At 39.0% G+C, this 24,459-nt stretch overlaps 2 non-coding genes and 1 pseudogene across 2 annotated transcripts; 2 read left to right on the top strand and 1 right to left on the bottom strand.

The window, feature by feature from the left end:
- Nucleotides 1–395: 395 nt before the first annotated feature.
- On the top strand, nt 396–605 carry LOC128654999 (uncharacterized; annotated as a pseudogene).
- A 6,410-nt stretch (nt 606–7,015) lies between these two features.
- LOC128654956 (U2 spliceosomal RNA) lies at nt 7,016–7,197 on the top strand. Its single transcript, XR_008401587.1, has one exon. It is a non-coding gene; the product is annotated as a U2 spliceosomal RNA (small nuclear RNA).
- Nucleotides 7,198–11,906: 4,709 nt separating this feature from the next.
- Nucleotides 11,907–12,092, bottom strand: LOC128655068 (U2 spliceosomal RNA). The gene has a single exon (XR_008401643.1). It is a non-coding gene; the product is annotated as a U2 spliceosomal RNA (small nuclear RNA).
- Between the last annotated feature and the right edge of the window lie 12,367 nt (nt 12,093–24,459).

Genomic DNA, 24,459 nt, shown 5'->3' with positions numbered 1-24,459 from the left:
GAGTTTAATCCATATTTATTATTTACGTGAAAAGAAAAGTATTGGAGACAAAGACGCTAAAGCACATTTTGGCTTTCTGTTCTGGAGCCAGATCTCCTTTTAATTATATTTTATGCTTTTCTAGGGACAGCTGTAGGGACAGCTGTAGGGTAAGCTGTAGGGTCAGTTAGTTGGGTTGGTGAAGAGAGGGACAGAGCTGAGGGTGAGCTTATAGGGTTATTCTAAGGGACAGTTCTTTTATGCCAGTTGTTTTATGCCAGTTATTTTATGAAATTTTATGTCTGTTTGTTTAAGCCAGTTTTTACAGATTTTTCTGGCTTTTTCACAGATGATGTGATTGAGTCCCTCATTGGTTTTATGTACGTATTCTCCTTCGGGGGAATTAAAACTGGAGGTTAACTCTTAACTGAAGTGAAAAAAAGAAAAAAAAAAAGAAAAAAAAAAAGAAAAAATCTGTTCTTATCAGTTTAATATCTGATACGCGCCCTATCTGGGTGCCATATATTAAATGGATTTTTGAAACAGGGAGATGGAAGAAGAGCTTGCTCTGTCCACTCCACGCATTGACCTGGTATTGCAGTACCTCCAGGACCGGTGCACCCCTCTCTTTTGCTGTGTGACAAAAACAGATTAATAACAACCTGATGATCAAGTGGAAAAGAAGCATCAGCAAGCAGCCTACTGCCTGCCTTTTTTTTCATGCATTCTTTTTTGCTTGTATGTTGTCGCTGCGAGCTACTTGCTTTCAGACTCTTGTTAACCCCTTGTGTGCTGGCTGAAATTCTAGAAAACGGCTGTTGGAGAGGCGACGTCTTCGGTATTATTTATTTCATTCTTAATTTGATCATTTTTTTAATAATTTATTGATTTATTTATGTATTTATTAATTTTGTGACATTATTTCTATCTATCTAACCTTTTTTTTAAGGAATAAAAGTCCATTGAGCTGCTGTTTGTGTCAATGTTGTCCGTGTTCTTCTTTCTCCACCTGGTGCCTGGACAGGGAAGTAAACATTGAGTTGAGCATGCTAACTAGTTAGCTAGGTAGGTAGGCAGCTAGGCCCCAGTAGCTAGGTGCCAGTTGCCAGGTGCTTTCACATCTCTCTGTCTCTGGCACTGAGTGCAGGACCGTTTTTGGGAGGAGGAGCCATGCAAATTGGAGAGCAGCTAGCTGTCCAGTCAGGCAGCAGGTACGAGCTACAGCAGCAAGCAGGGGGTCTTCCCTGGCCAGTAAGGTGGGTTTAGCTGGATGAGGCTAGTAGTTTGCTTTTTCTGGCCTAGCCTAGCAGCCAGGGGGCACCAATGAGCACTGCTGCTTAGAAATGTAAAATGGCGTTTTTGGCGGCTGCGTCTCCTAGAGGCAGAGTATTGCCATTATCCCTTTTCTGCCTTTTGGCTCAGATCAAGTGTCTGAGTCAGAAGGAGTCTTGGAACCTGACCCCTCGGCCTGGTGGTGTTTCCTTTGGGTGCACCACCTGCTACTATTGGGGGGGTCAGCTATCCAAAGCATCTGGGTTGCGATTGAGTTGCCATTATGGCGGCGATTACTGAAGAGGAGTCTGGGGAGAGTGTCATCGGAGGAGGTGTCAGAGGAGGTGTCAAAGCTGGAGGTGTCGGAGGAGGTGTCAAAGCTGGAGGTGTCGGAGGAGGTTTTGGAGCTGGAAGTGTTGGAGGAGGTGTTGGAGCTGGAGATGTCAGAGGAGGTGTTAGAGTTGAAGATCACAATGGAGGTGGTGTTCAGGGTGGTACTAGCCAAGAAGATTGTGGTGGAGGGGAACCCAGAAGAACTAATAGGGTAAGATCTATAGGTACTTTTCCTTATGATACCCTGCGTGTCAAGGTAGCTCTGAATATCAGGCATAAAAAAATGTGGCTTACCTGCAGAAAAATATACTGGTTGATTTGTTTAGATTCTCTTTCGATCAGTTTATGTGTTTCCAAGATTTCTTTAGAAGAGGCTATTTTGATTTATCTTTAATCAAATAAACTGGCCAATGTAGTCCTGGAAAAATACAGGATGTTTAACCAACATGATGCTTTGAAGGGGGTAAAATTTTCTCCTCTCTTCGGAGGAGGAGAAAAGTTACTAATTATTTATATGTAACATCCCCACGTGAGTGAGCAGGTGATTACAAGATATCTGAAGCGATTTTGCACTCGGATAAAATTGGATGGGCAGGTGTTGAACCAATCTGGAGTGTGAGCAGGAAAATGGAAATTTTGAGTTTCCTTTCATCTGGATGATTCTGAATTTGGAGGTTTTCTGAGACACCCCCCATTATTTTCTCTTGGGATAAATAGAATTTTTTTTGTTTTTAACCAGATGCCCCCTTTTGCCGTACATGTCTTAAATATGGTCATGAGGGCTCTGATTGCTGGAATGAGCAGGTGTGTCGCTTCTGTAAAAAATCGGCTGAAATTTCTATTTTGGATGATGGTGCCATGGAAGTGGGAGGTGATGACAATGTCGAGAGCTCTGAAGGCTCTGTTTTCCCTCCTACTGATATGAAGTCTCAGCCAGACAAATCTAAGTCAAAGAGTGAATCTAGGGCTGAGAAGCATGCACATACGTCTTCTAAGACGCCGAAGAGTTCTGTGGATGAAGCTGACTGTCATGAGGATCCACTGGATTCTATGGCAGAGAAGGGTTTGTAAACCTTCCAAGATGCTGAAATCTGTTCCTGTATCTGTTTCAGAGGTTGCAACACCTGCCTCTATATCCCCTGATTTCAGTATTTTAGAGCATCCAAATAGGTAATTGGTCTTGACTCTTGATTCAGTGTTCCCCCCTGAACATGAACAAATTGACTTTGGTGCATTAGCCAGGGCTGAGTCCATTACCAGTGACAATTCTGTACTCAGGATTTATGATTTATCAATGCCTGTGGGAGAGGGAGTGGCCAGTCCTGTGCCCAGTGACTTATCAGAGGGTCGGGAATTGGCGCTTGTTAGGAGATCTTCCAAGTGAGATCTTTTGCCACTCTCTCTCCTTAGATGCTTAAGATGGCATCTATAAATACACATGGCTTGAAAAGTTCTCTTAGGAGAACTGCCCTGTGTGATTTTTTTAAGTTTACAAAATAATGATATAGTGTTTTTACAAGAATGTGGGATAAATAGAAATGATAGAATTGAAGTTTTAGGGTCATATTGGAAAAGGGGCCCATCCTTGTGGTCAGGCAATAATCAAAAGAAGTCTGTGGGGGTGGGTATTCATTTTATTAGCCCTAGTTTTATTATTGAGAAGTTTCGAAGAAGCTATCCTGGGGAGACTTTTAATTGCCCCAGTTATTTATCAGAATTTTAGATTTTTTTGTATTAATGTCTATGCCCCTGTTTTAAATCAGGAGAGACTTGATTCTTTTAGGCTTTTAGGTTTTGTTTTAGCAGGTCCAGAACCTTTGATTTTAGGTTGGAATTTTAATTGTATTTTACCAGGTAAAAAGATGGAGAGTGTGAGTATGAGTGAGCGGTTGGATGGGTCTGCAAGTGTTTTGAAAGGTATAATTGAAGATTTTAGGTTGCGTGATGCATGGAAGGTGTGTGGTGGGAATGATGCTGGTTTTACCTGGGGGAATAAAAAAACTAAATCCCGTATTGATTTTATGTTTTTATCAAAGGTTTTTAATTTGAGGTCGTGTGTGGTTAGTGAGAATGTTTTTTCTGATCATAAGATCCTTGAATGTGTATGTGATGTGCCTGCTGAGCGAATGTCTAAGTCTACGTATTGGAAGTTGAATGTCTCTCTTTTAGATGATGATTTTATTAAGCAGTCTTTTATTGTACAGTATAAGAAATGGAGTTTTAGCCGGGGTAATGAGGATATTGTTTTATGGTGGGATAGAATTAAAGTTAAGATTCAGGAGTTTTTTTATTAGGATGGGTAAAAAGAAAGCTAGGGAAAAAAGGGATTGTTATAATAATGTTTATTTTAGGCTTCAGGCCCTTTATCAGTAATTTGGAAGAAAATGGAAAGGAGATTATTTTTAATTATAAGGTTGAGGTTTTGGAACAGGATGAACAATGTTCCAGGTTCTTTTTTAAGAAAATGATAACAAAAAAAGTCTCATGGATAGGATAGAAGGGGAATGTAAAATAGATAAAATGAGGGAGGTTGTACATAAATTTTATTCTGATCTATATTCTGTAAGAAAGCTTGATGACTCTTTTAAAGAACACTTTTTAAACCAGATTCTTCCTTTACTTTTAATGATCAGTTATTTTTATCTAATGATTTTAATAGTGCAGAGGTTTTAGGGGTTATTAAGAGTTTTTTAAATGGGAAGACCCCTGGGAATGATGGTCTACCTGTTGAGTTTTATTCTTCTTTTTGGGATGTTTTAAAAGATGATTTTATTTAAGAAGTGTAGTGATTTTAATATTTTACCATTGTCTTGGACGCAGGGCGTTGTAGTTTTAATTTATAAGAAGGGAGGCAAAGAGTCCCTTAAGAACTGGCGTCCCATTACACTTTTAAATACCGATTATAAAATTTTTACCTAGCTTTTAGCATCTAGACTGAAGACCGTCATTTCCAAAGTTATAGCCCCCTGTCAGGCCTGTGCGGTGCCTTGGAGGAGTATAACTGAGATTTTTATGCACTATTAAAGATACTATAATTTATTGTTTAGATAGGGACCAGAGCTTGGCTCTTTTTAGTGTTGATTTTGAGAAAGCGTTTGATCGAGTGTCGCATGAGTTTTTATTTGCAGTTTTAGAGAGGATGGGTGTGCCCGAGAGGATGTTGAAGCAGATTATGAGTGTGTATGACGGTTGTGTGAGTAGAGTGTCTGTGAATGGTTTTTTGTCAAGTGAGGTGATTATTAAATCTGGGGTTAAGCAGGGTTGTCCCCTATCACCTATTTTATTTATATGTTGTATTGAGCCTTTGTTGTGTGCGCTGCGTAAGGATAAAGTGATTTGTGGTGTGCATGTTCCGGGTGGAGGTGGGAATCAAGTGAAGTTGGCTGCGTACATGGATGATGTGACTATTTTGTGTACGGATGTTGTGTCTCTGTGTAGAGCGGTCAAAACGGTCAAGTGGTTTTGTTGTGCGTCTGGATGTAAAGTGAATGTGGATAAGTCGGAGTGTATGTTGTATGGGAGATGGGAGAGTTTGCTTGATGTGGATGTGAAGATTGTTAGGGATAAAATTAAGATCTTGGGCATTTATTTTACTGCAGATATGAAATATGATTTTAATTGGGACCTCGTTTTAGCTAAAGTTAAAAAGAAAATACAGTTGTGGGCTTTTAGAAAATTAACATTGGAAGGAAAGATTTTAGTAGTTCGCCTAGTGATTTTACCTATTATTTTATATGTTTCTATGGTTTTATTTCCCCCAACATTATGGTTAAAAAGATTAATTCGTGAGTGTTTTATTTTTTACTGGGGAGCAAAAATGGAACGTTTTAAAAGATCTGAACTCCAGAAATTACTAGAAAATGGAGGGAAAAACGCCTTAGATTTAGAAATGTTTTTAAGTTTTTAGTGTTTAATATAAAGATGGCTCTTCGTAGTGATGATTGCATGACCAGCCTTTTTATCAAATACGCCACGGGTTTTATTTTTTAAAAATATAAATAACCTACCCAATCATTATGTTATTTTAGAGAAAATTATTAGGGGTTTTAAATTACAACATTTTACTGTGGAGATTTTAATTGACCATAGGCGGATTTTAAGGGTTTTTAATTCGGATGAAATTGTGTCTCCAGTTTTAAATTTTTCTGGTAATGTTTCTCAGCTAATTTGGAAAAATGTGGCACAATTATTTTTATCTAATTTTCAAAAGGATTTGGCCTGGGGGATAGTCACAGACTCTCTTCCCACAAGGGAATTCCAGCATTGTAGGGGCTTGGTTGCCAGAGCCAAGTGCCCGAGAGAGAGATGTGTCTCCAGTGAGTCGCCACTACACCTCTTCTGGAACTGTGGTTTTGCAATAGGAGGTTTGGAGACAAATTAGTCCCCTTTTAAAATGGGTAGGTGGTCTGCGTGTTTTAAATCATGAGGCGGTTTTATTTGGTAATTTTTCATGCATAGCCGAAGACAAGTTTTTATATGTTTGACTGATTTTAAATTGTTTTAAAGAAGCCATTTGGTTCGCTAGGAGGAATTGTATCCAGTATGCCCTTAGTCTTATTCATATTTATTATTTAAGAGAGAGGAAGAGAGTAGGAGAAAAGCAAGCTAAGATTAACTTTGGCTTTTATTTTTGAAACAAGCTTTTTTATTAATGCTCTCTAGGGATAGATATAGGGAAAGTGTTTAGGGACAGGTTTTAGGGTCATTTAGTGGGGTTGGTGAAGAGAGGGACAGCATTGAGGGATAAAGTTGGAGGGATATACTGAGGGACAGTTTTTATGGATATTTTTATTAAGCTCTGATATTTTTTAAGTTTTTTAAAAGTATTTATATGTTTTCCTATATACCACCATCATGTGACTAAGCTCTCCATATGGTTTTTAAGGCATAAAAGTCTCCTTTGGTGGAATAAAAAATGGAGGTTTCTTTAGCTCTTAACTGAGTAGTAAAAAAAAAATCTGTTCATTTTGTGACATTATTTCTATCTATCCAATTTTTTTTTATATTTAAGAGAGAGTCCCTTTCTGTGTCCGATTGCGTAGGTTTAACGCTAGGTACAGCCTATACTTACTTTTTGTTGGAAAAAAAACAGGATGATGTTAAAGCCAAGTTATTATGGAAAATTGATCTTTGGAATAATAAAATTGTGATTTAAGTTTTCCATTGATGTTTTTTTCTTTTCTTTTAGGTTTGTTTCCTGATTGCAGTTTTCTTTCTGAGGGACAGCGTGGAGGGACATCGTAGTTTATTTGTAGGGTCATGGGGTTTTTTTTTGTGAGGGGCAGATTTAGTTTATGAGTAGGGTGAGTTTTTTAGGGAAATTAATGGAAAGTAAGGGATAGTTTATTGTGATTTGTTTGTTTTTGTATTTTATGATTACGTAAATATGTTTCTTTTAATTCTGTTTTTAAACTTGTGTATATATTTGTGAACATTTTGTATAAAAGATAAAAAAAAAAATCTGTTCTTATCAGTTTAATATCTGATACGCGCCCTATCTGGGTGCCATATATTAAATGGATTTTTGAAACAGGGAGATGGAAGAAGAGCTTGCTCTGTCCACTCCACGCATTGACCTGGTATTGCAGTACCTCCAGGACCGGTGCACCCCTCTCTTTTGCAGTGTGACAAAAACAGAATGATCCTCCTCATCATCCATGCAACAACCAAAAGCCGAAAGGAGCTGCTGCAGCAGCAGATTTTTGGAAGAAAGCCTCAGCGACGAGCAGCTTTCCTGCCTGCTTTCTTTTTGGAGTCTTGTTAACCCCTTGTGTGCTGGGCCAAAAAAGCCCAGGGAACGGTATTTACCTGGCGAGGCGACGTGTTTGTTAGCCTTTGTGTTTCCTTTTTCATGTGACGCGCCTTTCTGCACAAATCTATGTATTGCTATGTGAATTTATTTATTAAATTATTTAATCATGCATTTATTTATTTATGTATGTGTTTCATCCTTTTGTATGTATTTGGATGTGTCCATCCCTTGATTTATATCTATGTGTTTACAAAATCTTTCTTTCTTTCTATCTATCTATCTATCTATCTATCTATCTCTCCTTCTTGGCAGACAATAAAAGTCTTTGGAGCTGTCAATGTTGTCCATGTGCTTCTTTCTCCACCTGGTGCCTGCTCATGGAAGTTTTTCTAAGGTGGAGACAAGTATAAAGTTATATCTACCCATTCAGAATGACCTGTAGATTCCGTATATTAGGGTAATAAGGCTGGATGATCAGTTATTTCACTGGCTATCGGCAAAATATCAGTGATCCACACAGAGCTACTAATTTTGCTACCACTCAAGGTGCTGCCCAGAGACACGCCCCCCCGTATTGATTTTTTATTTTTATCTAAGGTTTTTACTCCTAGGTCGTGTGTTGTCAGTGAGAATGTTTTTTCTGACCATAAGATTGTGGAGTGTGTGTGTGATATGCCTGCTGAACAAATGTCTAAGTCTGTGTACTGGAAGTTGAATGTTTCTCTTTTAAAGGATGATTTTATTAGGGAACGTTTTATTGCACAGTATAGGAAGTGGAGTTTTAGTCGGGGGGATGAGGATATTGTTTTATGGTGGGATAGAGTTAAGGTTAAGATTCGGGAGTTTTTTATTAGGATGGGCAAACAGAAGGCTAGGGAAAAAAGGGAGTTTTATGCTAAGTTAAATTTTAGGCTTCAAGCACTATTTCAGGCTCGTTCTTATGGTTTTAACGTAGATGAAGATATTTTAAAATTAAAAGAAGAAATTAAGAAAAAATTGGAAGAAAAGGGGAAAGAAATTATTTTTAATACTAAAGTAGAAGTTTTGGAAGAAGATGAAAAATGTTCTAGATATTTTTTTAAGAAATTGGTCAATAAGAGTTTTATGGATAAAATTGAGGGAGAGGGTAAAATTAATGATATGAAGAGGGTTGTACATAAGTTTTATTCAGATTTATTTTATTGCAGAACTCTTGATGATTCTTTAAAAGAGCATTTTTTAAGCCAGTTGAATTCTTCTTTTAATTTTAATGATCAGTCTTTTTTATCTAGTGATTTTAGTAGTGATGAAATTTTAGGTGTTATTAAGAGTTTTTTAAATGGGAAAACCCCTGGAAATGATGGTCTGCCTATTGAATTTTATTCTACTTTTTGGGATGTTTTAAAAGATGATTTTATGATTTTATTTAATAAGTGTAGTAATTTTAATATTTTACCGTTGTCTTGGACGCAGGGCATTGTGGTCTTAATATACAAAAAAGGTGATAAAGATTCCCTTAAGAATTGGCATCCTATTACACTTTTAAATGCGGATTATAAAATTTTTACAAAGCTTTTAGCATCTAGACTTAAGACCGTCATTTCCAAAGTTATAGCCCCCTGTCAGGCCTGTGCGGTGCCTGGGAGGAGTATAACTGAGATTTTATGCACTATTAGGGATACAATTTTTTATTGTTTAGATAGGGACCAGAGCTTAGCTCTTTTTAGTATTGATTTTGAAAAAGCTTTTGATAGAGTGTCGCATGAGTTTTTATTTGCTGTTTTAGAGAGGATGGGTGTGCCTGAGAGGATGCTAAATCAGATAAAAAGTGTGTATGATGGTTGTGTGAGTAGAGTGTCGGTGAATGGGTTTTTATCTGAAGAGGTTTTTACTAAATCTGGCGTCAAACAAGGTTGTCCCCTTTCGCCTATTCATTCTTGCAAAAGTTAAGAAAAAAATTCAGTTCTGGACATTCAGAAAGCTTACTTTAGAAGGGAAGATTTTAGTTGTGCGACAAGTTATTTTACCTATTATTTTATACGTAGCTATGGTTTTATTTCCCCCAGCACTTTGAATGAAAAGGTTAATACGTGAATGTTTTATTTCTTATTGGGGAGCCAAAATGGAACGCTTCAAAAGATTGGAGCTTCAAAAATTGCCTGAAAATGGGGGGGAAAATGCCTTGGATTTAGAGATGTTTTTAAGTTTTTAGCATTTAATATAAAGATGGCTCTTCGTAGTGATGATTGCATGACCAGCCTTTTTATCAAATACGCCACGGGTTTTATTTTTAAAAAATATAAATGGGTTACTTTGTTTTTAAATAGACCGTATGCTTTTAATCTACCCAAGCATTATGTTATTTTAGACAAAATTATTAGGGGTTTTAAATTACAACATTTTACTGTGGAGATTTTAATTGAAGAAATTAAAGAACACCAAGTTTTCTTCCTAGTTAAGTACTCTGAGCAGCATACAAACTATGATCTGATTAATACAATTATATTAGTGGTTAGGAATTTAATCTTAAAAAAATGGAAATCGACCTATCCGCCAAAATTAGCTCACGTTAAAAACAATATTTGTGTACAATGTACAATGGAACAATATATGACTCAACAACACTCTAGTTCTCAATTAAAATTATTCTTTAAGAAATGGCTCCTTCTTTTTAACTCATTGCCCAATAATGCTCAAATGGAATTAATTAGACCTTTGAATAAAACAGAATATGTATTACAAAAAATACATGCTGGGCATTTCTCTGAATTCCCCCCCCCCCCTTTGTGTTTCCCCCCCCCCTGTATTTAACCCCTGCCCCACCCACTCACTTTGCTTTGGGTCACCTTGGAAGAAATAGATTTAAGTCTCAGGTCCGACAGATATAAGAACATGCCGATATAATGAGAATACAATAAATGGAATATGGGAAAGGAACAAGATTATGCTTAAAAAGACTAAGGATCACAGTCACACGGATAAACTCAGGTTGAGTTAAAAACAGAATGTTTAATAAGTCTTATGGTTGCTTGTACATGTTTGTTTTCTGTGCCTTTTTCTTTTATTATTTTGCCCTTATGGAATATAATTATTTGACAAAGCAATGTACTTCAAAGACTCTGAAGATGTTGATCAAATCTCGTAGATATATTTTTTGTTTTTTTCTGGCTGAATCTGAAATAGAGGCAGTAAAGATGGACCTTAAAATAAGTTCAGGTACATAAGAGTATGGATATATATATTAGATGCTAGAATATATGTTCGGTTAAACTTATGAGAATCAATATAATTGTATGAGTTTGTTTTTGTTTATATTTTCTGTTGATGTTTATAACTCAAAAAAAAAGGAAAAAAAAAAGGCTGGATACAAAAGATGCTTGGACGTGGCATACCCAAAATCTTCTCCAAAACAAAGTTCTGGATGTGTAGCAATCCAACAGTAGCCTTCCTCTCCTCAGCAACATACAGCCTAACTGTATTTTTTATCTCTGGCGCAACTTGAGCCATTGTGATCGCCCCCGTAAGTGTTAACCGTCCAGGAATAGCAAACACTTCACTCCAACTGCAGGGAATGCTGTACCCCCAATAGCAGCATGGACCCAACCCACAAGGGGAAGAGCCCAAGGCCGAGGGACAGGTACTCAGTAACACACCAATTGACCCAAGACACTTGATCTTAGGCCAAAAGGTCGAGAAGCGATAACCGCAACTCTCTTGTCTGGGACGCCGCACGCCCAAAGCACTCCCTCTGCCTCGGAGAGCCGCACACCATTGCCGACAAAATCTCTTTGAGGAAAATTTCAAGCAGCAGCAGCCCCAGGCTTGGTTCTAGTCTAGGCCCAAAAAAGACAACAACTAGTAGCCTCAGCCAGTTTACTGGCCAGGGAAGACCCCCTGCTTGCTGCTGCATCTCCTACCTGCTGCCTAACTGGACAGCTAGCTGCTCTCCAATTTGCATGGCTCCTCCTCCTGAAAACTGCCCCCTCCTTCCCCCCGCAAACATACACGCCCGCTGCTGCACTCCGGAGACAGAGAGACGTGAAAGCACCTGACTGATGCTGATTGTACCTAGCTACTACTGGATCTTCTGGGCCTACCTAGCGTCCTAGCTACCAGGCAAGCAGGCTCAACTCATTTTTTAGTTCCCTGTCCAGGCACCAGGTGGAGAAAGAAACACATGGACAACATTGGCATCTCTAAAGACTTTTATTGTCTGCCAAGAAGGATAGATAGATAGATAGATAGATAGATAGATACAAGAAAAAAGAATGTCACAAAATTAATAAACACATGAATAAATAAATGAATTAACACATCAATAAATACATTTGGGAAGTAATCATAATCAAATGAAGATTGAAAAACAAATTAGAGCAAAGACGTTGCCTCTCCTAGAACAGCCTTTTTCTAAACTTTTTGGTCAGCACACAAGGGGTTAACGAGTCCAAAAGAAAGCTGTGCGCACAGACAAAACACAAGCAAGAAAAGAATGCAAGGCAAAAAAAGAATGCAGGCAGCTTGTTGCTGAGGCTTTCCAAAGCTCTGCAGCTAAAGCTTGCTGTTGTTGTTGCGGTCGTTGTTCTGATTCTATTTTTGTCACACAGCAAAAGAGAGGAGTATTGCAATACCAGGTCAATGCGTGGAGTGGACAGAGCAAGCTCTTCTTCCATCTCCCTGTTCCAAAAATCCATTTTATATTTGGTCCCCAGATAAAGGGACATATCAGATATTAAATGGATAATAACAGATTATCTTTTTATTGAAAATATCCATATATACCGTTAAAAACAGTATAGAGTGTTACATAAAGTCATTAAATTCAAATACAATACAGTAAAGTAAAATACAATACAGTAAAGTAAAATACAATACAAAACAATAAAAAGAAACATCAATTCCAACAAAATTACACAAGAAAAAACAAATAAACTTTCCCTAACTAAAAAAACCTAAATTTCCCTCAAAAAAAAAATATCCCTAAAACACAATCCCTTACAAGAAACAAAAACTATCCCTCCGACTCTTCCTCTTCATCTGTCCCTGTCACTAGCCTTCTTCTCTACCTCTTGACTTGAGGATCTGAAAAAGCGAGAAAAACAAATTAGGCAATAATCATAACATAACACGACCAACCCATAATTCAGGTTTCCATTTAATTAAAGCTTTTTGTTCGTCATACATTTATCAACTAAAAAATAAATATATACAGAACTCAAAGTAAGACCTACATAGTCAGCCACTGATAAAAAGTAGGATATTCCTAAACTTCCACAGAGACTCTTTAACACAATTGATGATCTGCCATGCCATACACTGGTTTTCCACAGTTAAAGAAAGCCCTTTTCCAAACAGGATCATATCATAATTAACCAGTTGTATGCCACACAAATCCCCAATCAACGGAAAAAACTTAGACCAAACATGTTTTGCAAAATTACAACCCCAAAAGAGATGATACACATACTCAACCCCACCACTCTTCGACAGTACTGGAAAGATCGAGTTGGAACACAAACATGTACGGCCATCCAGGCTAAATTTTTCTGGGGATTAGACAGAGATTTGTTAGATACATTTTTCCATATCAGTTTACATAGCTGTTAAAAAAAAAAAAACGGTTAACTGGTAAAACAATCATATTATTGCAAACAAACTCTTAACTTCTTTTGGTTCCTCATGACATCAACAGACACATTTTGCAATTTATACTGAGCTATTATTTTTGGCAGAACTGAAAAAAACTTAGGTAGCATAAAAGCATATGGAATGGTATGAGACATCTGAAGCCATTTATTTTTATGGAATAATTGGCCAAGGAAAAACCTCAAAAAAAGCAGCAGCCTTAGTTTGATAATTGACAGTTTGGACCATATATGCTAAAACCTTTAAGAAAAAATAAATTTGGCCAAGTCAGGAACATCCTTGCCTCCTAACTCCTTCTTCCTGCACAGTTTGTCCCGGCTAAGCTTATCCATTTTAGAACTCCAAAAGAATAAAAACAAAGGTTTTTTCATCCTTTTTAGCCACAACTCATTTGGGGGAAATACTAAACAGCCAAAAAGAATAAGGGGCAACAAAACTGCTTTGATCACTAAAACTTTCCCTTCCATAGTCAGGTCACGTAATTTCCAAAAGGATACTTTAGTTTAAATTTTTTGACAAATGTTTGACCAATTCTCTGTACCCTTTAGTTCACGATCAAACCAAATCCCCAAAACCTTCATACCATCATACTTAACCTGGACTTGACATGGCAAATCATCTTTCCAATCACCCAGTATAAGACAGGCACTTTTCTGGAAATTAACAGTCAGGGCAGATGTTAAAGAGAATAACCTCACCCAGAACAGTGTCCTGTGAATAGAGGCATAAGAAGTACATAAAACATTAACATCATCCATGTATGCTACACACTTGGCTTGCTGTCCCTTTGTCCCCGGCACAAACACACCACAGACTACCTTATCCTGCCTGATCTTACATAACAAAGGCTCAATAGCGCAGATAAAAAGGACCGGAGACAAAGGGCAGCCTCACACCTGAACTAACTGAAAATGCTTCACTACAGTACCCATTAATCTGAATATTACTTGTCTATTCTGATATAAAAGTCTAATATGATCTATAAAACCTTCTGGAAACCCCATTTTATGTAATACAGAAAAAAGAAAATCATGAGAAATAGAGTCATAAGCTTTTTCAAAGTGTAAGCTGAGAAGCGCCAAAGGCACTTTCCTATCGGCTACATACAGCAAGGTGTCGCGTAACAAATACAGACCATCATAAATAGACCTTCCGGGCACTGCACAAGATTGTTCTTTATTTACAACAAAATGAATAATGTTTTTAACCCTATTAGCAAAGATCTTGGTCAGAAGCTTGTAATCACAGTTGAGTAATGTGATTGGTCTCCAGTTTCTGATGTTTTCTCTGGGACCCTTTTTATAAAGTAGAACAATAGTACCTTTAGTGAAGGACTCAGGAAAATCCCCCTTACATAAAACCAAATTTAAAACTTCCAAAAGGTCATCCTTAATGACCCCCCAAAAAACTTTATAAAATTCATATGGGAGACCATCTAGACCTGGGGACTTACTGTTGGCACTTTCATCTATAACTCTCTTTAACTCAGCTTCTGAAAGGGAAGTACTTAAAAAGATTAGTTTCTGCATCAGGGAGTTTATCAGTCACAGATTGTAAAAAATCATTTTTAACAGACTCATCAAGATCTTTACCAGCATACAGATGTGAATAAAATGTACAGGCAATCTTAAGCATACCATTAGTTGTAGAGACATTAACACCATCCTCTTCTAAACAACTAATATTTGTTTTCTGATAAGGCTTATTAAAAAAATACCTTGTGCATTTTTCATTATCCTCAAAGATCTTAACTCGAGCAGTAAAGATTATTTTTTTCCCTACATCCTCAATTTTTTTTAGTTATCTGAAGTTTAGTTTGTGCAACTTCATCATCTACCATAACAACATTGGCTTTCAACCTATACAACCATTGAAGTTTATTTTGTAGTACAGTATAAACTTCCTTTTCTTCTTGTTTTTTTTTATTACCCCATTTGTCAAAGAAAAACATAATTTATGCTTACCTGATAAATTTATTTATCTTGTAGTGTATCCAGTCTACGGATCATCAATTACTTGTGGGATATTCTCCTTCCCAACAGGAAGTTGCAAGAGGATCACCCACAGCAGAGCTGCTATATAGCTCCTCCCCTCACTGCCATATCCAGTCATTCGACCGAAACAAGACGAGAAAGGAGAAACCATAGGGTGCAGTGGTGACTGTAGTTTAATTAAAATTTAGACTTGCCTTAAAAGGACAGGGCGGGCCGTGGACTGGATACACTACAAGAGAAATAAATTTATCAGGTAAGCATAAATTATGTTTTCTCTTGTTAAGTGTATCCAGTCCACGGATCATCCATTACTTGTGGGATACCAATACCAAAGCTAAAGTACACGGATGATGGGAGGGACAAGGCAGGAACTTAAAAGGAAGGAACCACTGCCTGTAGAACCTTTCTCCCAAAAACAGCCTCTGAAGAAGCAAAAGTGTCAAATTTGTAAAATTTTGAAAAGGTGTGAAGCGAAGACCAAGTCGAAGCCTTGCAAATCTGTTCAACAGAGGCCTCATTTTTAAAGGCCCAGGTGGAAGCCACAGCTCTAGTAGAATGAGCTGTAATCCTTTCAGGGGGCTGCTGTCCAGCAGTCTCATAGGCTAAGCGTATTATGCTCCGAAGCCAAAAGGAGAGAGAGGTTGCCGAAGCTTTTTGACCTCTCCTCTGTCCAGAGTAAACAACAAACAGGGCAGATGTTTGACGAAAATCTTTAGTAGCCTGTAAGTAAAACTTCAAGGCACGGACTACGTCCAGATTATGCAAAAGACGTTCCTTCTTTGAAGAAGGATTAGGACACAATGATGGAACAACAATCTCTTGATTGATATTCCTGTTAGAAACCACCTTAGGTAAAAACCCAGGTTTGGTACACAGAAACTACCTTGTCTGAATGAAAAATCAGATAAGGAGTATCACAATGTAAGGCAGATAACTCAGAGACTCTTTGAGCCGAGGAAATAGCCATCAAAAACAGAACTTTCCAAGATAAAAGTTTAATATCAATGGAATGAAGGGGTTCAAACGGAACTCCCTGAAGAACTTTAAGAACCAAGTTTAAGCTCCACAGGGGAGCAACAGTTTTAAACACAGGCTTAATCCTAACCAAAGCCTGACAAAATGCCTGGACGTCTGGAACTTCTGCCAGAAGCTTGTGCAAAAGAATAGACAGAGCAGAGATCTGTCCTTTTAAAGAACTAGCTGATAAACCTTTGTCCAAACCCTCTTGGAGAAAGGACAATATCCTAGGAATCCTAACCTTACTCCATGAGTAACTCTTGGATTCACACCAATAAAGATATTTACGCCATATCTTATGGTAGATTTTCCTGGTGACAGGCTTCCGAGCCTGTATTAAGGTATCAATGACTGACTCGGAGAAGCCACGCCTTGATAGAATCAAGCGTTCAATCTCCATGCAGTCAGTCTCAGAGAAATTAGATTTGGATGATTGAAAGGACCTTGTATTAGAAGGTCCTGCCTCAGAGGCAGAGTCCATGGTGGAAAAGATGACATATCCACTAGGTCTGCATACCAGGTCCTGCGTGGCCACGCAGGCGCTATCAGAATCACCGATGCTCTCTCCTGTTTGATTTTGGCAATCAGTCGAGGGAGCAGAGGAAACGGTGGAAACACATAGGCCAGGTTGAAGAACCAAGGAGCTGCTAGAGCATCTATCAGCGTTGCTCCCGGGTCCCTGGACCTGGATCCGTAACAAGGAAGCTTGGCGTTCTGGCGAGACGCCATGAGATCCAGTTCTGGTTTGCCCCAACGATGGACCAGTTGAGCAAACACCTCCGGATGGAGTTCCCACTCCCCCGGATGAAAAGTCTGACGACTTAGAAAATCCGCCTCCCAGTTCTCTACGCCTGGGATGTGGATCGCTGACAGGTGGCAAGAGTGAGACTCTGCCAAGCGAATTATCTTTGAGACTTCTAACATCGCTAGGGAACTCCTGGTTCCCCCTTGATGGTTGATGTAAGCCACAGTCGTGATGTTGTCCGACTGAAATCTGATGAACCTCAGTGTTGCTGAGGCCAAACTAGAAGAGCCTTGAATATTGCTCTTAACTCCAGAATATTTATTGGGAGGAGTTTCTCGTCCTGAGTCCACGATCTCTGAGCCTTCAGGGAGTTCCAGACTGCGCCCCAACCTAGAAGGCTGGCATCTGTTGTTACAATCGTCCAATCTGGCCTGCGAAAGGTCATACCCTTGGACAGATGGACCAGAGAAAGCCACCAGAGAAGAGAATCTCTGGTCTCTTGATCCAGATTTAGTAGAGGGGACAAATCTGAGTAATCCCCATTCCACTGACTTAGCATGCATAATTGCAGCGGTCTGAGATGCAGGCGCGCAAATGGCACTATGTCCATTGCCGCTACCATTAAGCCGATTACTTCCATGCACTGAGCCACTGACGGGCGTGGAATGGAATGAAGGACACGGCAAGCATTTAGAAGTTTTGATAACCTGGACTCCGTCAGGTAAATTTTCATCTCTACAGAATCTATAAGAGTCCCTAGGAAGGAAACTCTTGTGAGTGGTGATAGAGAACTCTTTTCCACGTTCACTTTCCACCCATGCGACCTCAGAAATGCCAGAACTATCTCTGTATGAGACTTGGCAATTTTAAAGCCTGACGTCTGTATCAGGATGTCGTCTAGATACGGAGCCACTGCTATGCCTCGCGGTCTTAGAACCGCCAGAAGTGAGCCCAGAACCTTTGTAAAAATTATCGGGGCAGTGGCCAACCTGAAGGGAAGAGCTACAAATTGGTAATGCCTGTCTAGAAAGGCAAACCTTAGGAACCGATGATGATCTTTGTGAATCGGTATGTGAAGGTAGGCATCCTTTAAGTCCACTGTGGTCATGTACTGACCCTCTTGGATCATGGGTAGGATGGTCCAAATAGTTTCCATTTTGAATGATGGAACTCTGAGGAATTTGTTTAAGATCTTTAGATCCAAGATTGGTCTGAAGGTTCCCTCTTTCTTGGGAACCACAAACAGATTTGAATAAAATCCCTGTCCTTGTTCCGTCCGCGGAACTGGATGGATCACTCCCATTACTAGGAGGTCTTGCACACAGCTTAGGAATGCCTCTTTCTTTATCTGGTTTGCTGATAACCTTGAAAGATGAAATCTCCCTTGTGGAGGAGAAGCTTTGAAGTCCAGAAGATATCCCTGAGATATGATCTCCAACGCCCAGGGATCCTGAACATCTCTTGCCCACGTCTGGGCGAAGAGAGAAAGTCTGCCCCCCCACTAGATCCGTTTCCGGATAGGGGGCCGTTCCTTCATGCTGTCTTGGGGGCAGCAGCAGGCTTTCTGGCCTGCTTGCCCTTGTTCCAGGACTGGTTAGGTTTCCAGGCCTGTCTGGAATGAGCAACAGTTCCCTCTTGTTTTGAAGCAGAGGAAGTTGATGCTGCTCCTGCCTTGAAATTTCGAAAGGCACGAAAATTAGACTGTTTGGCCTTTGATTTGGCCCTGTCCTGAGGAAGGGTATGAACCGTGCCTCCAGTAATGTCAGCAATAATTTCCTTCAAGCCAGGCCCAAATAAGGTCTGCCCCTTGAAAGGAATGTTGAGTAATTTAGACTTTAAAGTCACGTCAGCTGACCAGGATTTAAGCCATAGCGCCCTACGCGCCTGGATGGCGAGTCCGGAATTCTTAGCCGTTAGTTTAGTCAAATGAACAATGGCATCAGAAACAAATGAGTTAGCTAGCTTAAGCGTTCTAAGCTTGTCAATAATTTCATTCAATGGAGCTGTCTGGATGGCCTCTTCCAGGGCCTCAAACCAGAATGCCGCCGCAGCAGTGACAGGCGCAATGCATGCAAGGGGCTGTAAAATAAAACCTTGATGAATAAACATGTTCTTAAGGTAACCCTCCAATTTTTTATCCATTGGATCTGAAAAAGCACAACTGTCCTCAACCGGGATAGTGGTACGCTTTGCTAAAGTAGAAACTGCTCCCTCCACCTTAGGGACCGTCTGCTATAAGTCCCGTGTAGTGGCGTCTATTGGAAACATTTTTCTAAATATAGGAGGTGGGGAAAAGGGCACACCGGGTCTATCCCACTCCTTGCTAATAATTTCTGTAAGCCTTTTAGGTATAGGAAAAACGTCAGTACACACCGGCACCGCATAGTATCTATCCAGCCTACACAATTTCTCTGGAATTGCAACTGTGTTACAGTCATTCAGAGCAGCTAATACCTTCCCAAGCAATACACGGAGGTTCTCAAGCTTAAATTTAAAATTATAAATCTCTGAATCAGGTTTCCCCGAGTCAGAGATGTCACCCACAGACTGAAGCTCTCTGTCCTCATGTTCTGCATACTGTGACGCAGTATCAGATATGGCTCTAACAGCATTTGCGCGCACTGTATCTCGCCTAACCCCAGAGCTATCGCGCTTGCCTCTTAATTCAGGCAATCTAGATAATGCCTCTGACAGGGTATTATTCATGATTGCAGCCATGTCCTGCAAGGTAATCGCTATGGGCGTCCCTAATGTAATTGGCGCCATATTAGCGTGCGTCCCCTGAGTGGGAGGCGAAGGGTCTGACACGTGGGGAGAGTTAGTCGGCATAACTTCCCCCTCGACAGAACCCTCTGGTGATAATTCTTTTATAGAAAAAGACTGATCTTTACTGTTTAAGGTGAAATCAATACATTTAGTACACATTCTCCTATGGGGCTCCACCATGGCTTTCAAACATAATGAACAAGTAGGTTCCTCTGTGTCAGACATGTTTAAACAGACTAGCAATGAGACTAGCAAGCTTGGAAAACACTTTAAAACAAGTTTACAAGCAATATAAAAAACGTTACTGCGCCTTTAAGAAACACAAATTTTCCCAAATTTTGAAATAACAGTGAAAAAATGCAGTTACACTAACGAAATTTTTACAGTGTATGTAATAAGTTAGCAGAGCATTGCACCCACTTGCAAATGGATGATTAACCCCTTAATACCAAAAACGGAATAACAAATGACAAAAACGTTTTTTAAACAGTCACAACAACTGCCACAGCATTTGAAGCCTTTTGAGCCCTTCAGAGAAGTCCTGGATCATGCAGGAAGAAGCTGGATGTCTGTGTCTGTAATTTTTGCTGTGCAAAAAAACGCCAAAATAGGCCCCTCCCACTCATATTACAACAGTGGGAAGCCTCAGGGAACTGTTTCTAGGCAAAATTCAAGCCAGCCATGTGGAAAAAACTAGGCCCCAATAAGTTTTATCACCAAACATATTTAAAAAACGATTAAACATGCCAGCAAACGTTTTAAAATACACTTTTATAAGAGTATGTATCTCTATTAATAAGCCTGATACCAGTCACTATCACTGCATTTAAGGCTTTACTTACATTACTTCAGTATCAGCAGCATTTTCTAGCAAATTCCATCCCTAGAAAAATAATTTAACTGCACATACCTTATTGCAGGAAAACCTGCAAGCCATTCCCCCTCTGAAGTTACATCACTCCTCAGAATATGTGAGAACAGCAAAGGATCTTAGTTACTTCTGCTAAGATCATAGAAAAACGCAGGCAGATTCTTCTTCTAAATACTGCCTGAGATAAACAGTACACTCCGGTACCATTTAAAAATAACAAACTTTTCATTGAAGAAATAAACTAAGTATAAAACACCACAGTCCTCTTACGACCTCCATCTTTGTTGAGAGTTGCAAGAGAATAACTGGATATGGCAGTGAGGGGAGGAGCTATATAGCAGCTCTGCTGTGGGTGATCCTCCTGCAACTTCCTGTTGGGAAGGAGAATATCCCACAAGTAATGGATGATCCGTGGACTGGATACACTTAACAAGAGAAAATGTGATTTCTCGTTTCACCATACACCACCAATAAACAGATGAAGAAAAATGTTTCTAAAGGTAGACTAAACTTCTATACATTTTACAGAAACTCTCAATAACAGTTTTATCATACAAAAGAGACGTGTTTAGCTTCCACACACCCTTACCTCTGTTTTCACCCTGTACTTGCAGGGTGGAACACAATACCTTATGGTCCGAAAACACATTTTCTAGAAGCGTTGCCTGTTGGACTGAAAAAAAGGGAGAACAAAAAATAAAATCAATTCTGGACTGTGTATCTGTTCTCCCCCACGTGTAACCTGGATCTCGTGGGTTCACTTTGCTCCATACATCAGTCAGACTCAGATCGGACACTATATCATTAAGGAGCCTAGAGGTGACATTGACCGCTCCATCACCCCTCTTCCTCCCCTCAGCTTGAAGAACCGTATTGAAATGTCCAGTGAAGATCACAGGATCAGGACCTGGCAAAAAAAAAAGCGTAAAGTTTGAAAAAGTTCAATACGATCCTGTTTATAAGGAGAGGCATACACGTTAACAATATTAACTGGAATATCATGCACTACAGCCCTAACAGACAACGCTCGCCCAGGAAGGATTTCAGTCTGGTTTAAAACCTTACAATCTTGCGTTCTAAATAAAATAGCGACACCTGCTGACTTACAATCGTTTCCTCCAGACCACAGTGAAGGACCATACTTCCATTCTTTCTGATACTCACTGTAGCCTGGACTGAAAGGCAAAGCACATTCTTGTAAACAAATTACATGCACACTTAAAGTAGCCAGATAGGCCAACAAAGCTGCTATGCGTGCCTGAGTCTTTATAGCACGCACATTAAAAGATAAAACCTTTAACTCCATTATGATCTGGATTCAGCTCCACTCACTTCACTGATCCTTGTCTTCCTAAGAACTCCTCCTGTAGAAGAAACTGAGGAATCAGATTCTCCCACACTGAGGCTAACAGATAAGGAGTAACTCTCAATGTTATCAGTCCCTCTTATAGCTTCACAAGAGGAAAATTAAGTTAGTACCTCAGACTCAGCGTCCAGCTTTTTCTTCAGCACAGGCTCACTTTCCCCTTTATCATCCAGAGTCCTTTTATTGCTCTCACTTGTATCCATGGAAGGATTCTCTGGCTCAGGCTACGACAGGATGATGACCTCGGACGACACTCCCACTTCTGCACAAGCCTCCTCCGTAGTCACGTCTCCACTCTGTTCCAGTTGCCTCTGAGCACATGAAATGCCAGACTCATCTAAAGGGGAAGAAACACGCACATTCTTTTCTTCAGAACGAGACACAGAACGAATGTTACCAACTTCTTGGTCCTTAGATGATGACAAGGACTCGGCTGGAACACAGACACCACCCTCCTGCTGAGCCGATTCACTGTTCTTCTGAGAGGAAGTTTTCTTTTTTTTGAGAGTTCTTCTTACTCCTCTTTGGCTTAGGTTGAGCCTCAGGATCTGTATGCGAAAAGGAAGAGATAAGTGGAGTACCACCAGACTCAACATCAGGTATAACATCAACTTAAGCAGCTTCATTAGATGTGCTAGGTCCTTCAAAAACCTCAGCCACAAGAAGCCTATTTACTCCTCATTAATATGGGGTCTCCAGAGTCATCTAGATGTTGTTGGACAACAGAAGCAAATGACTTTCCCCTCAGAGGACATTCGTTAAAAAGATGAGAGACAGAATTACATAAGTCACATTTCTTAAATAAACATTCATTCCCTAGTACTATGATCTCCCTTAACACATTTAGTACATATAGTTTGTTTGCAGTTCTCCATCCTATGCCCATAGCTTAAACATTTCCTGCAAAAATCTGCCTGCCCTCTATAAAAAGCCCTACCCTTATTTGGGCAAATGGACACATTAATAGGGGGATTCCTCATTCCAGTATAACAAGTATCATCCTTAATAAACTTCACAAAGAACAGACGTTTAACATTCCAGATACCCTGAGTATTAACCAATTTTTTAACAAAAGTTATCTTGGAACAATAACGCAATAGGTAATTACAAATATCATCCGTAGGAACATATGGATTAAACATATGAATTACAAGGGGTATTTTTTTCCTTCCTATAACTAAACTCAACAGAAAGTCCCTGCATAATTTTATATGTCTTATGCTCAGTATACCTGTTCCTGACATTCAAACACTGGCTAGAATTAATAAAATTGACATTGAAATAACCTATCTTTCCAAAATCCTGACTACACAAAAAAACATAATTATAAAATGTAATAAGCCTAGCAAAATCTCTGTCACTAAAACAACTAAACAATCATAATGTAATTAACACATCATTACATAATAACAAAAAATATAAAGCAACAAAAAAAAACTTCATAACATTACATAATATTAGCAACATAATAAAAAAAAAAAAAAAAATCAACATATAATTTACTAGTCATTAATAATACAAAATTACATAAAAAATACCCATCATGCAATTCACAACTCATTGCATCATAATAACATAAATTAAACTTTATTACAAAAACAAGAAATCATTATTAAAAAAACACACATAACTAAAACCAACCCTAAAAAAAAAATACATCTCTCCCTCACCATCACCCATCCCACTGAACCCCAACAATCTCCCAAACATGTCCCTCGTGCTATTCATTCATTCCAATCCAAAACAGATCTGATAAAAGAAGAAAAAAAACATAATCAACTAAAAACTTTAAAAAACAAAAAAACAAAACAAAAATAAAATACATCAGAACCCTAAAACTTTCCCTCAAAACTTATCCTAAACCTGTCCCTCATACTAAACCCTAACACCAAACCCCACTAAACCTAACACACCCCTAACAAAGTCCCTCAGCTATCCCAAACCATACAAATAAAAAATCATCATCAAAAAAAAAATACTATATACACCACTTTTTTCATTTATTTGTCTTCCAGACACCTTCAGAGTCTATCTTGCCATGTTTTCTATCAAAACAGAAATACATAAATAACCTTCCACGGATCAAGCCTAAACATTATCTCACCTTCATCTTATGCTTCTTAAACACCCATACATTTCTAGCATCCCACAAAGACTCTTTCACACAATTCATAATCAACCATAACACTCTTTTTCTTACAGGATCCACATCACACATCCCATACAACATCTCATAAGTGAACAACTGAACACCAGTCAAACCAGCAATCAACTTAGTCATACCTTTCCAAACTTCCCTAGCATACAAACAGTCCCACAAGACATGCACAACATTCTCAATCCTATTACACTCATCCCTAGGACAACATTCACTATTTACTAAGCCTCTCTTACCATGCACAGACATCCATGCCACATCTTTCTGCCTATTAACTAAACTTTCCCACTCACATTCTTCCAGACCTCCACACATTCTTCCTCAGACAAAAAAAAACAACCAAAACCACTTTCTCTCTTCCTGCAAGAACTTTCATGAACTGCTTACTCACACACCACTCTTCTTTTGACACATTCTCTAACTTCAAACTTCTCACATACTTTTCAATCTTTCCATAAAACCACGGTACATCAAAACATACCGGCCTCCTATTATCTCTTTCACACAATCTCAAGCGCCTTAACACATTCCAAGCAACATATCTTATCATACAACCTCCCAAAGTATCCTTCCCACACAAAACC

Source organism: Bombina bombina, chromosome 3, assembly GCF_027579735.1.
Source record: "Bombina bombina isolate aBomBom1 chromosome 3, aBomBom1.pri, whole genome shotgun sequence".
Lineage (NCBI taxonomy): Eukaryota > Metazoa > Chordata > Amphibia > Anura > Bombinatoridae > Bombina > Bombina bombina.
Note: the sequence above shows the minus strand (reverse complement) of the source record. Positions and strands in the feature narration are given on the sequence as shown.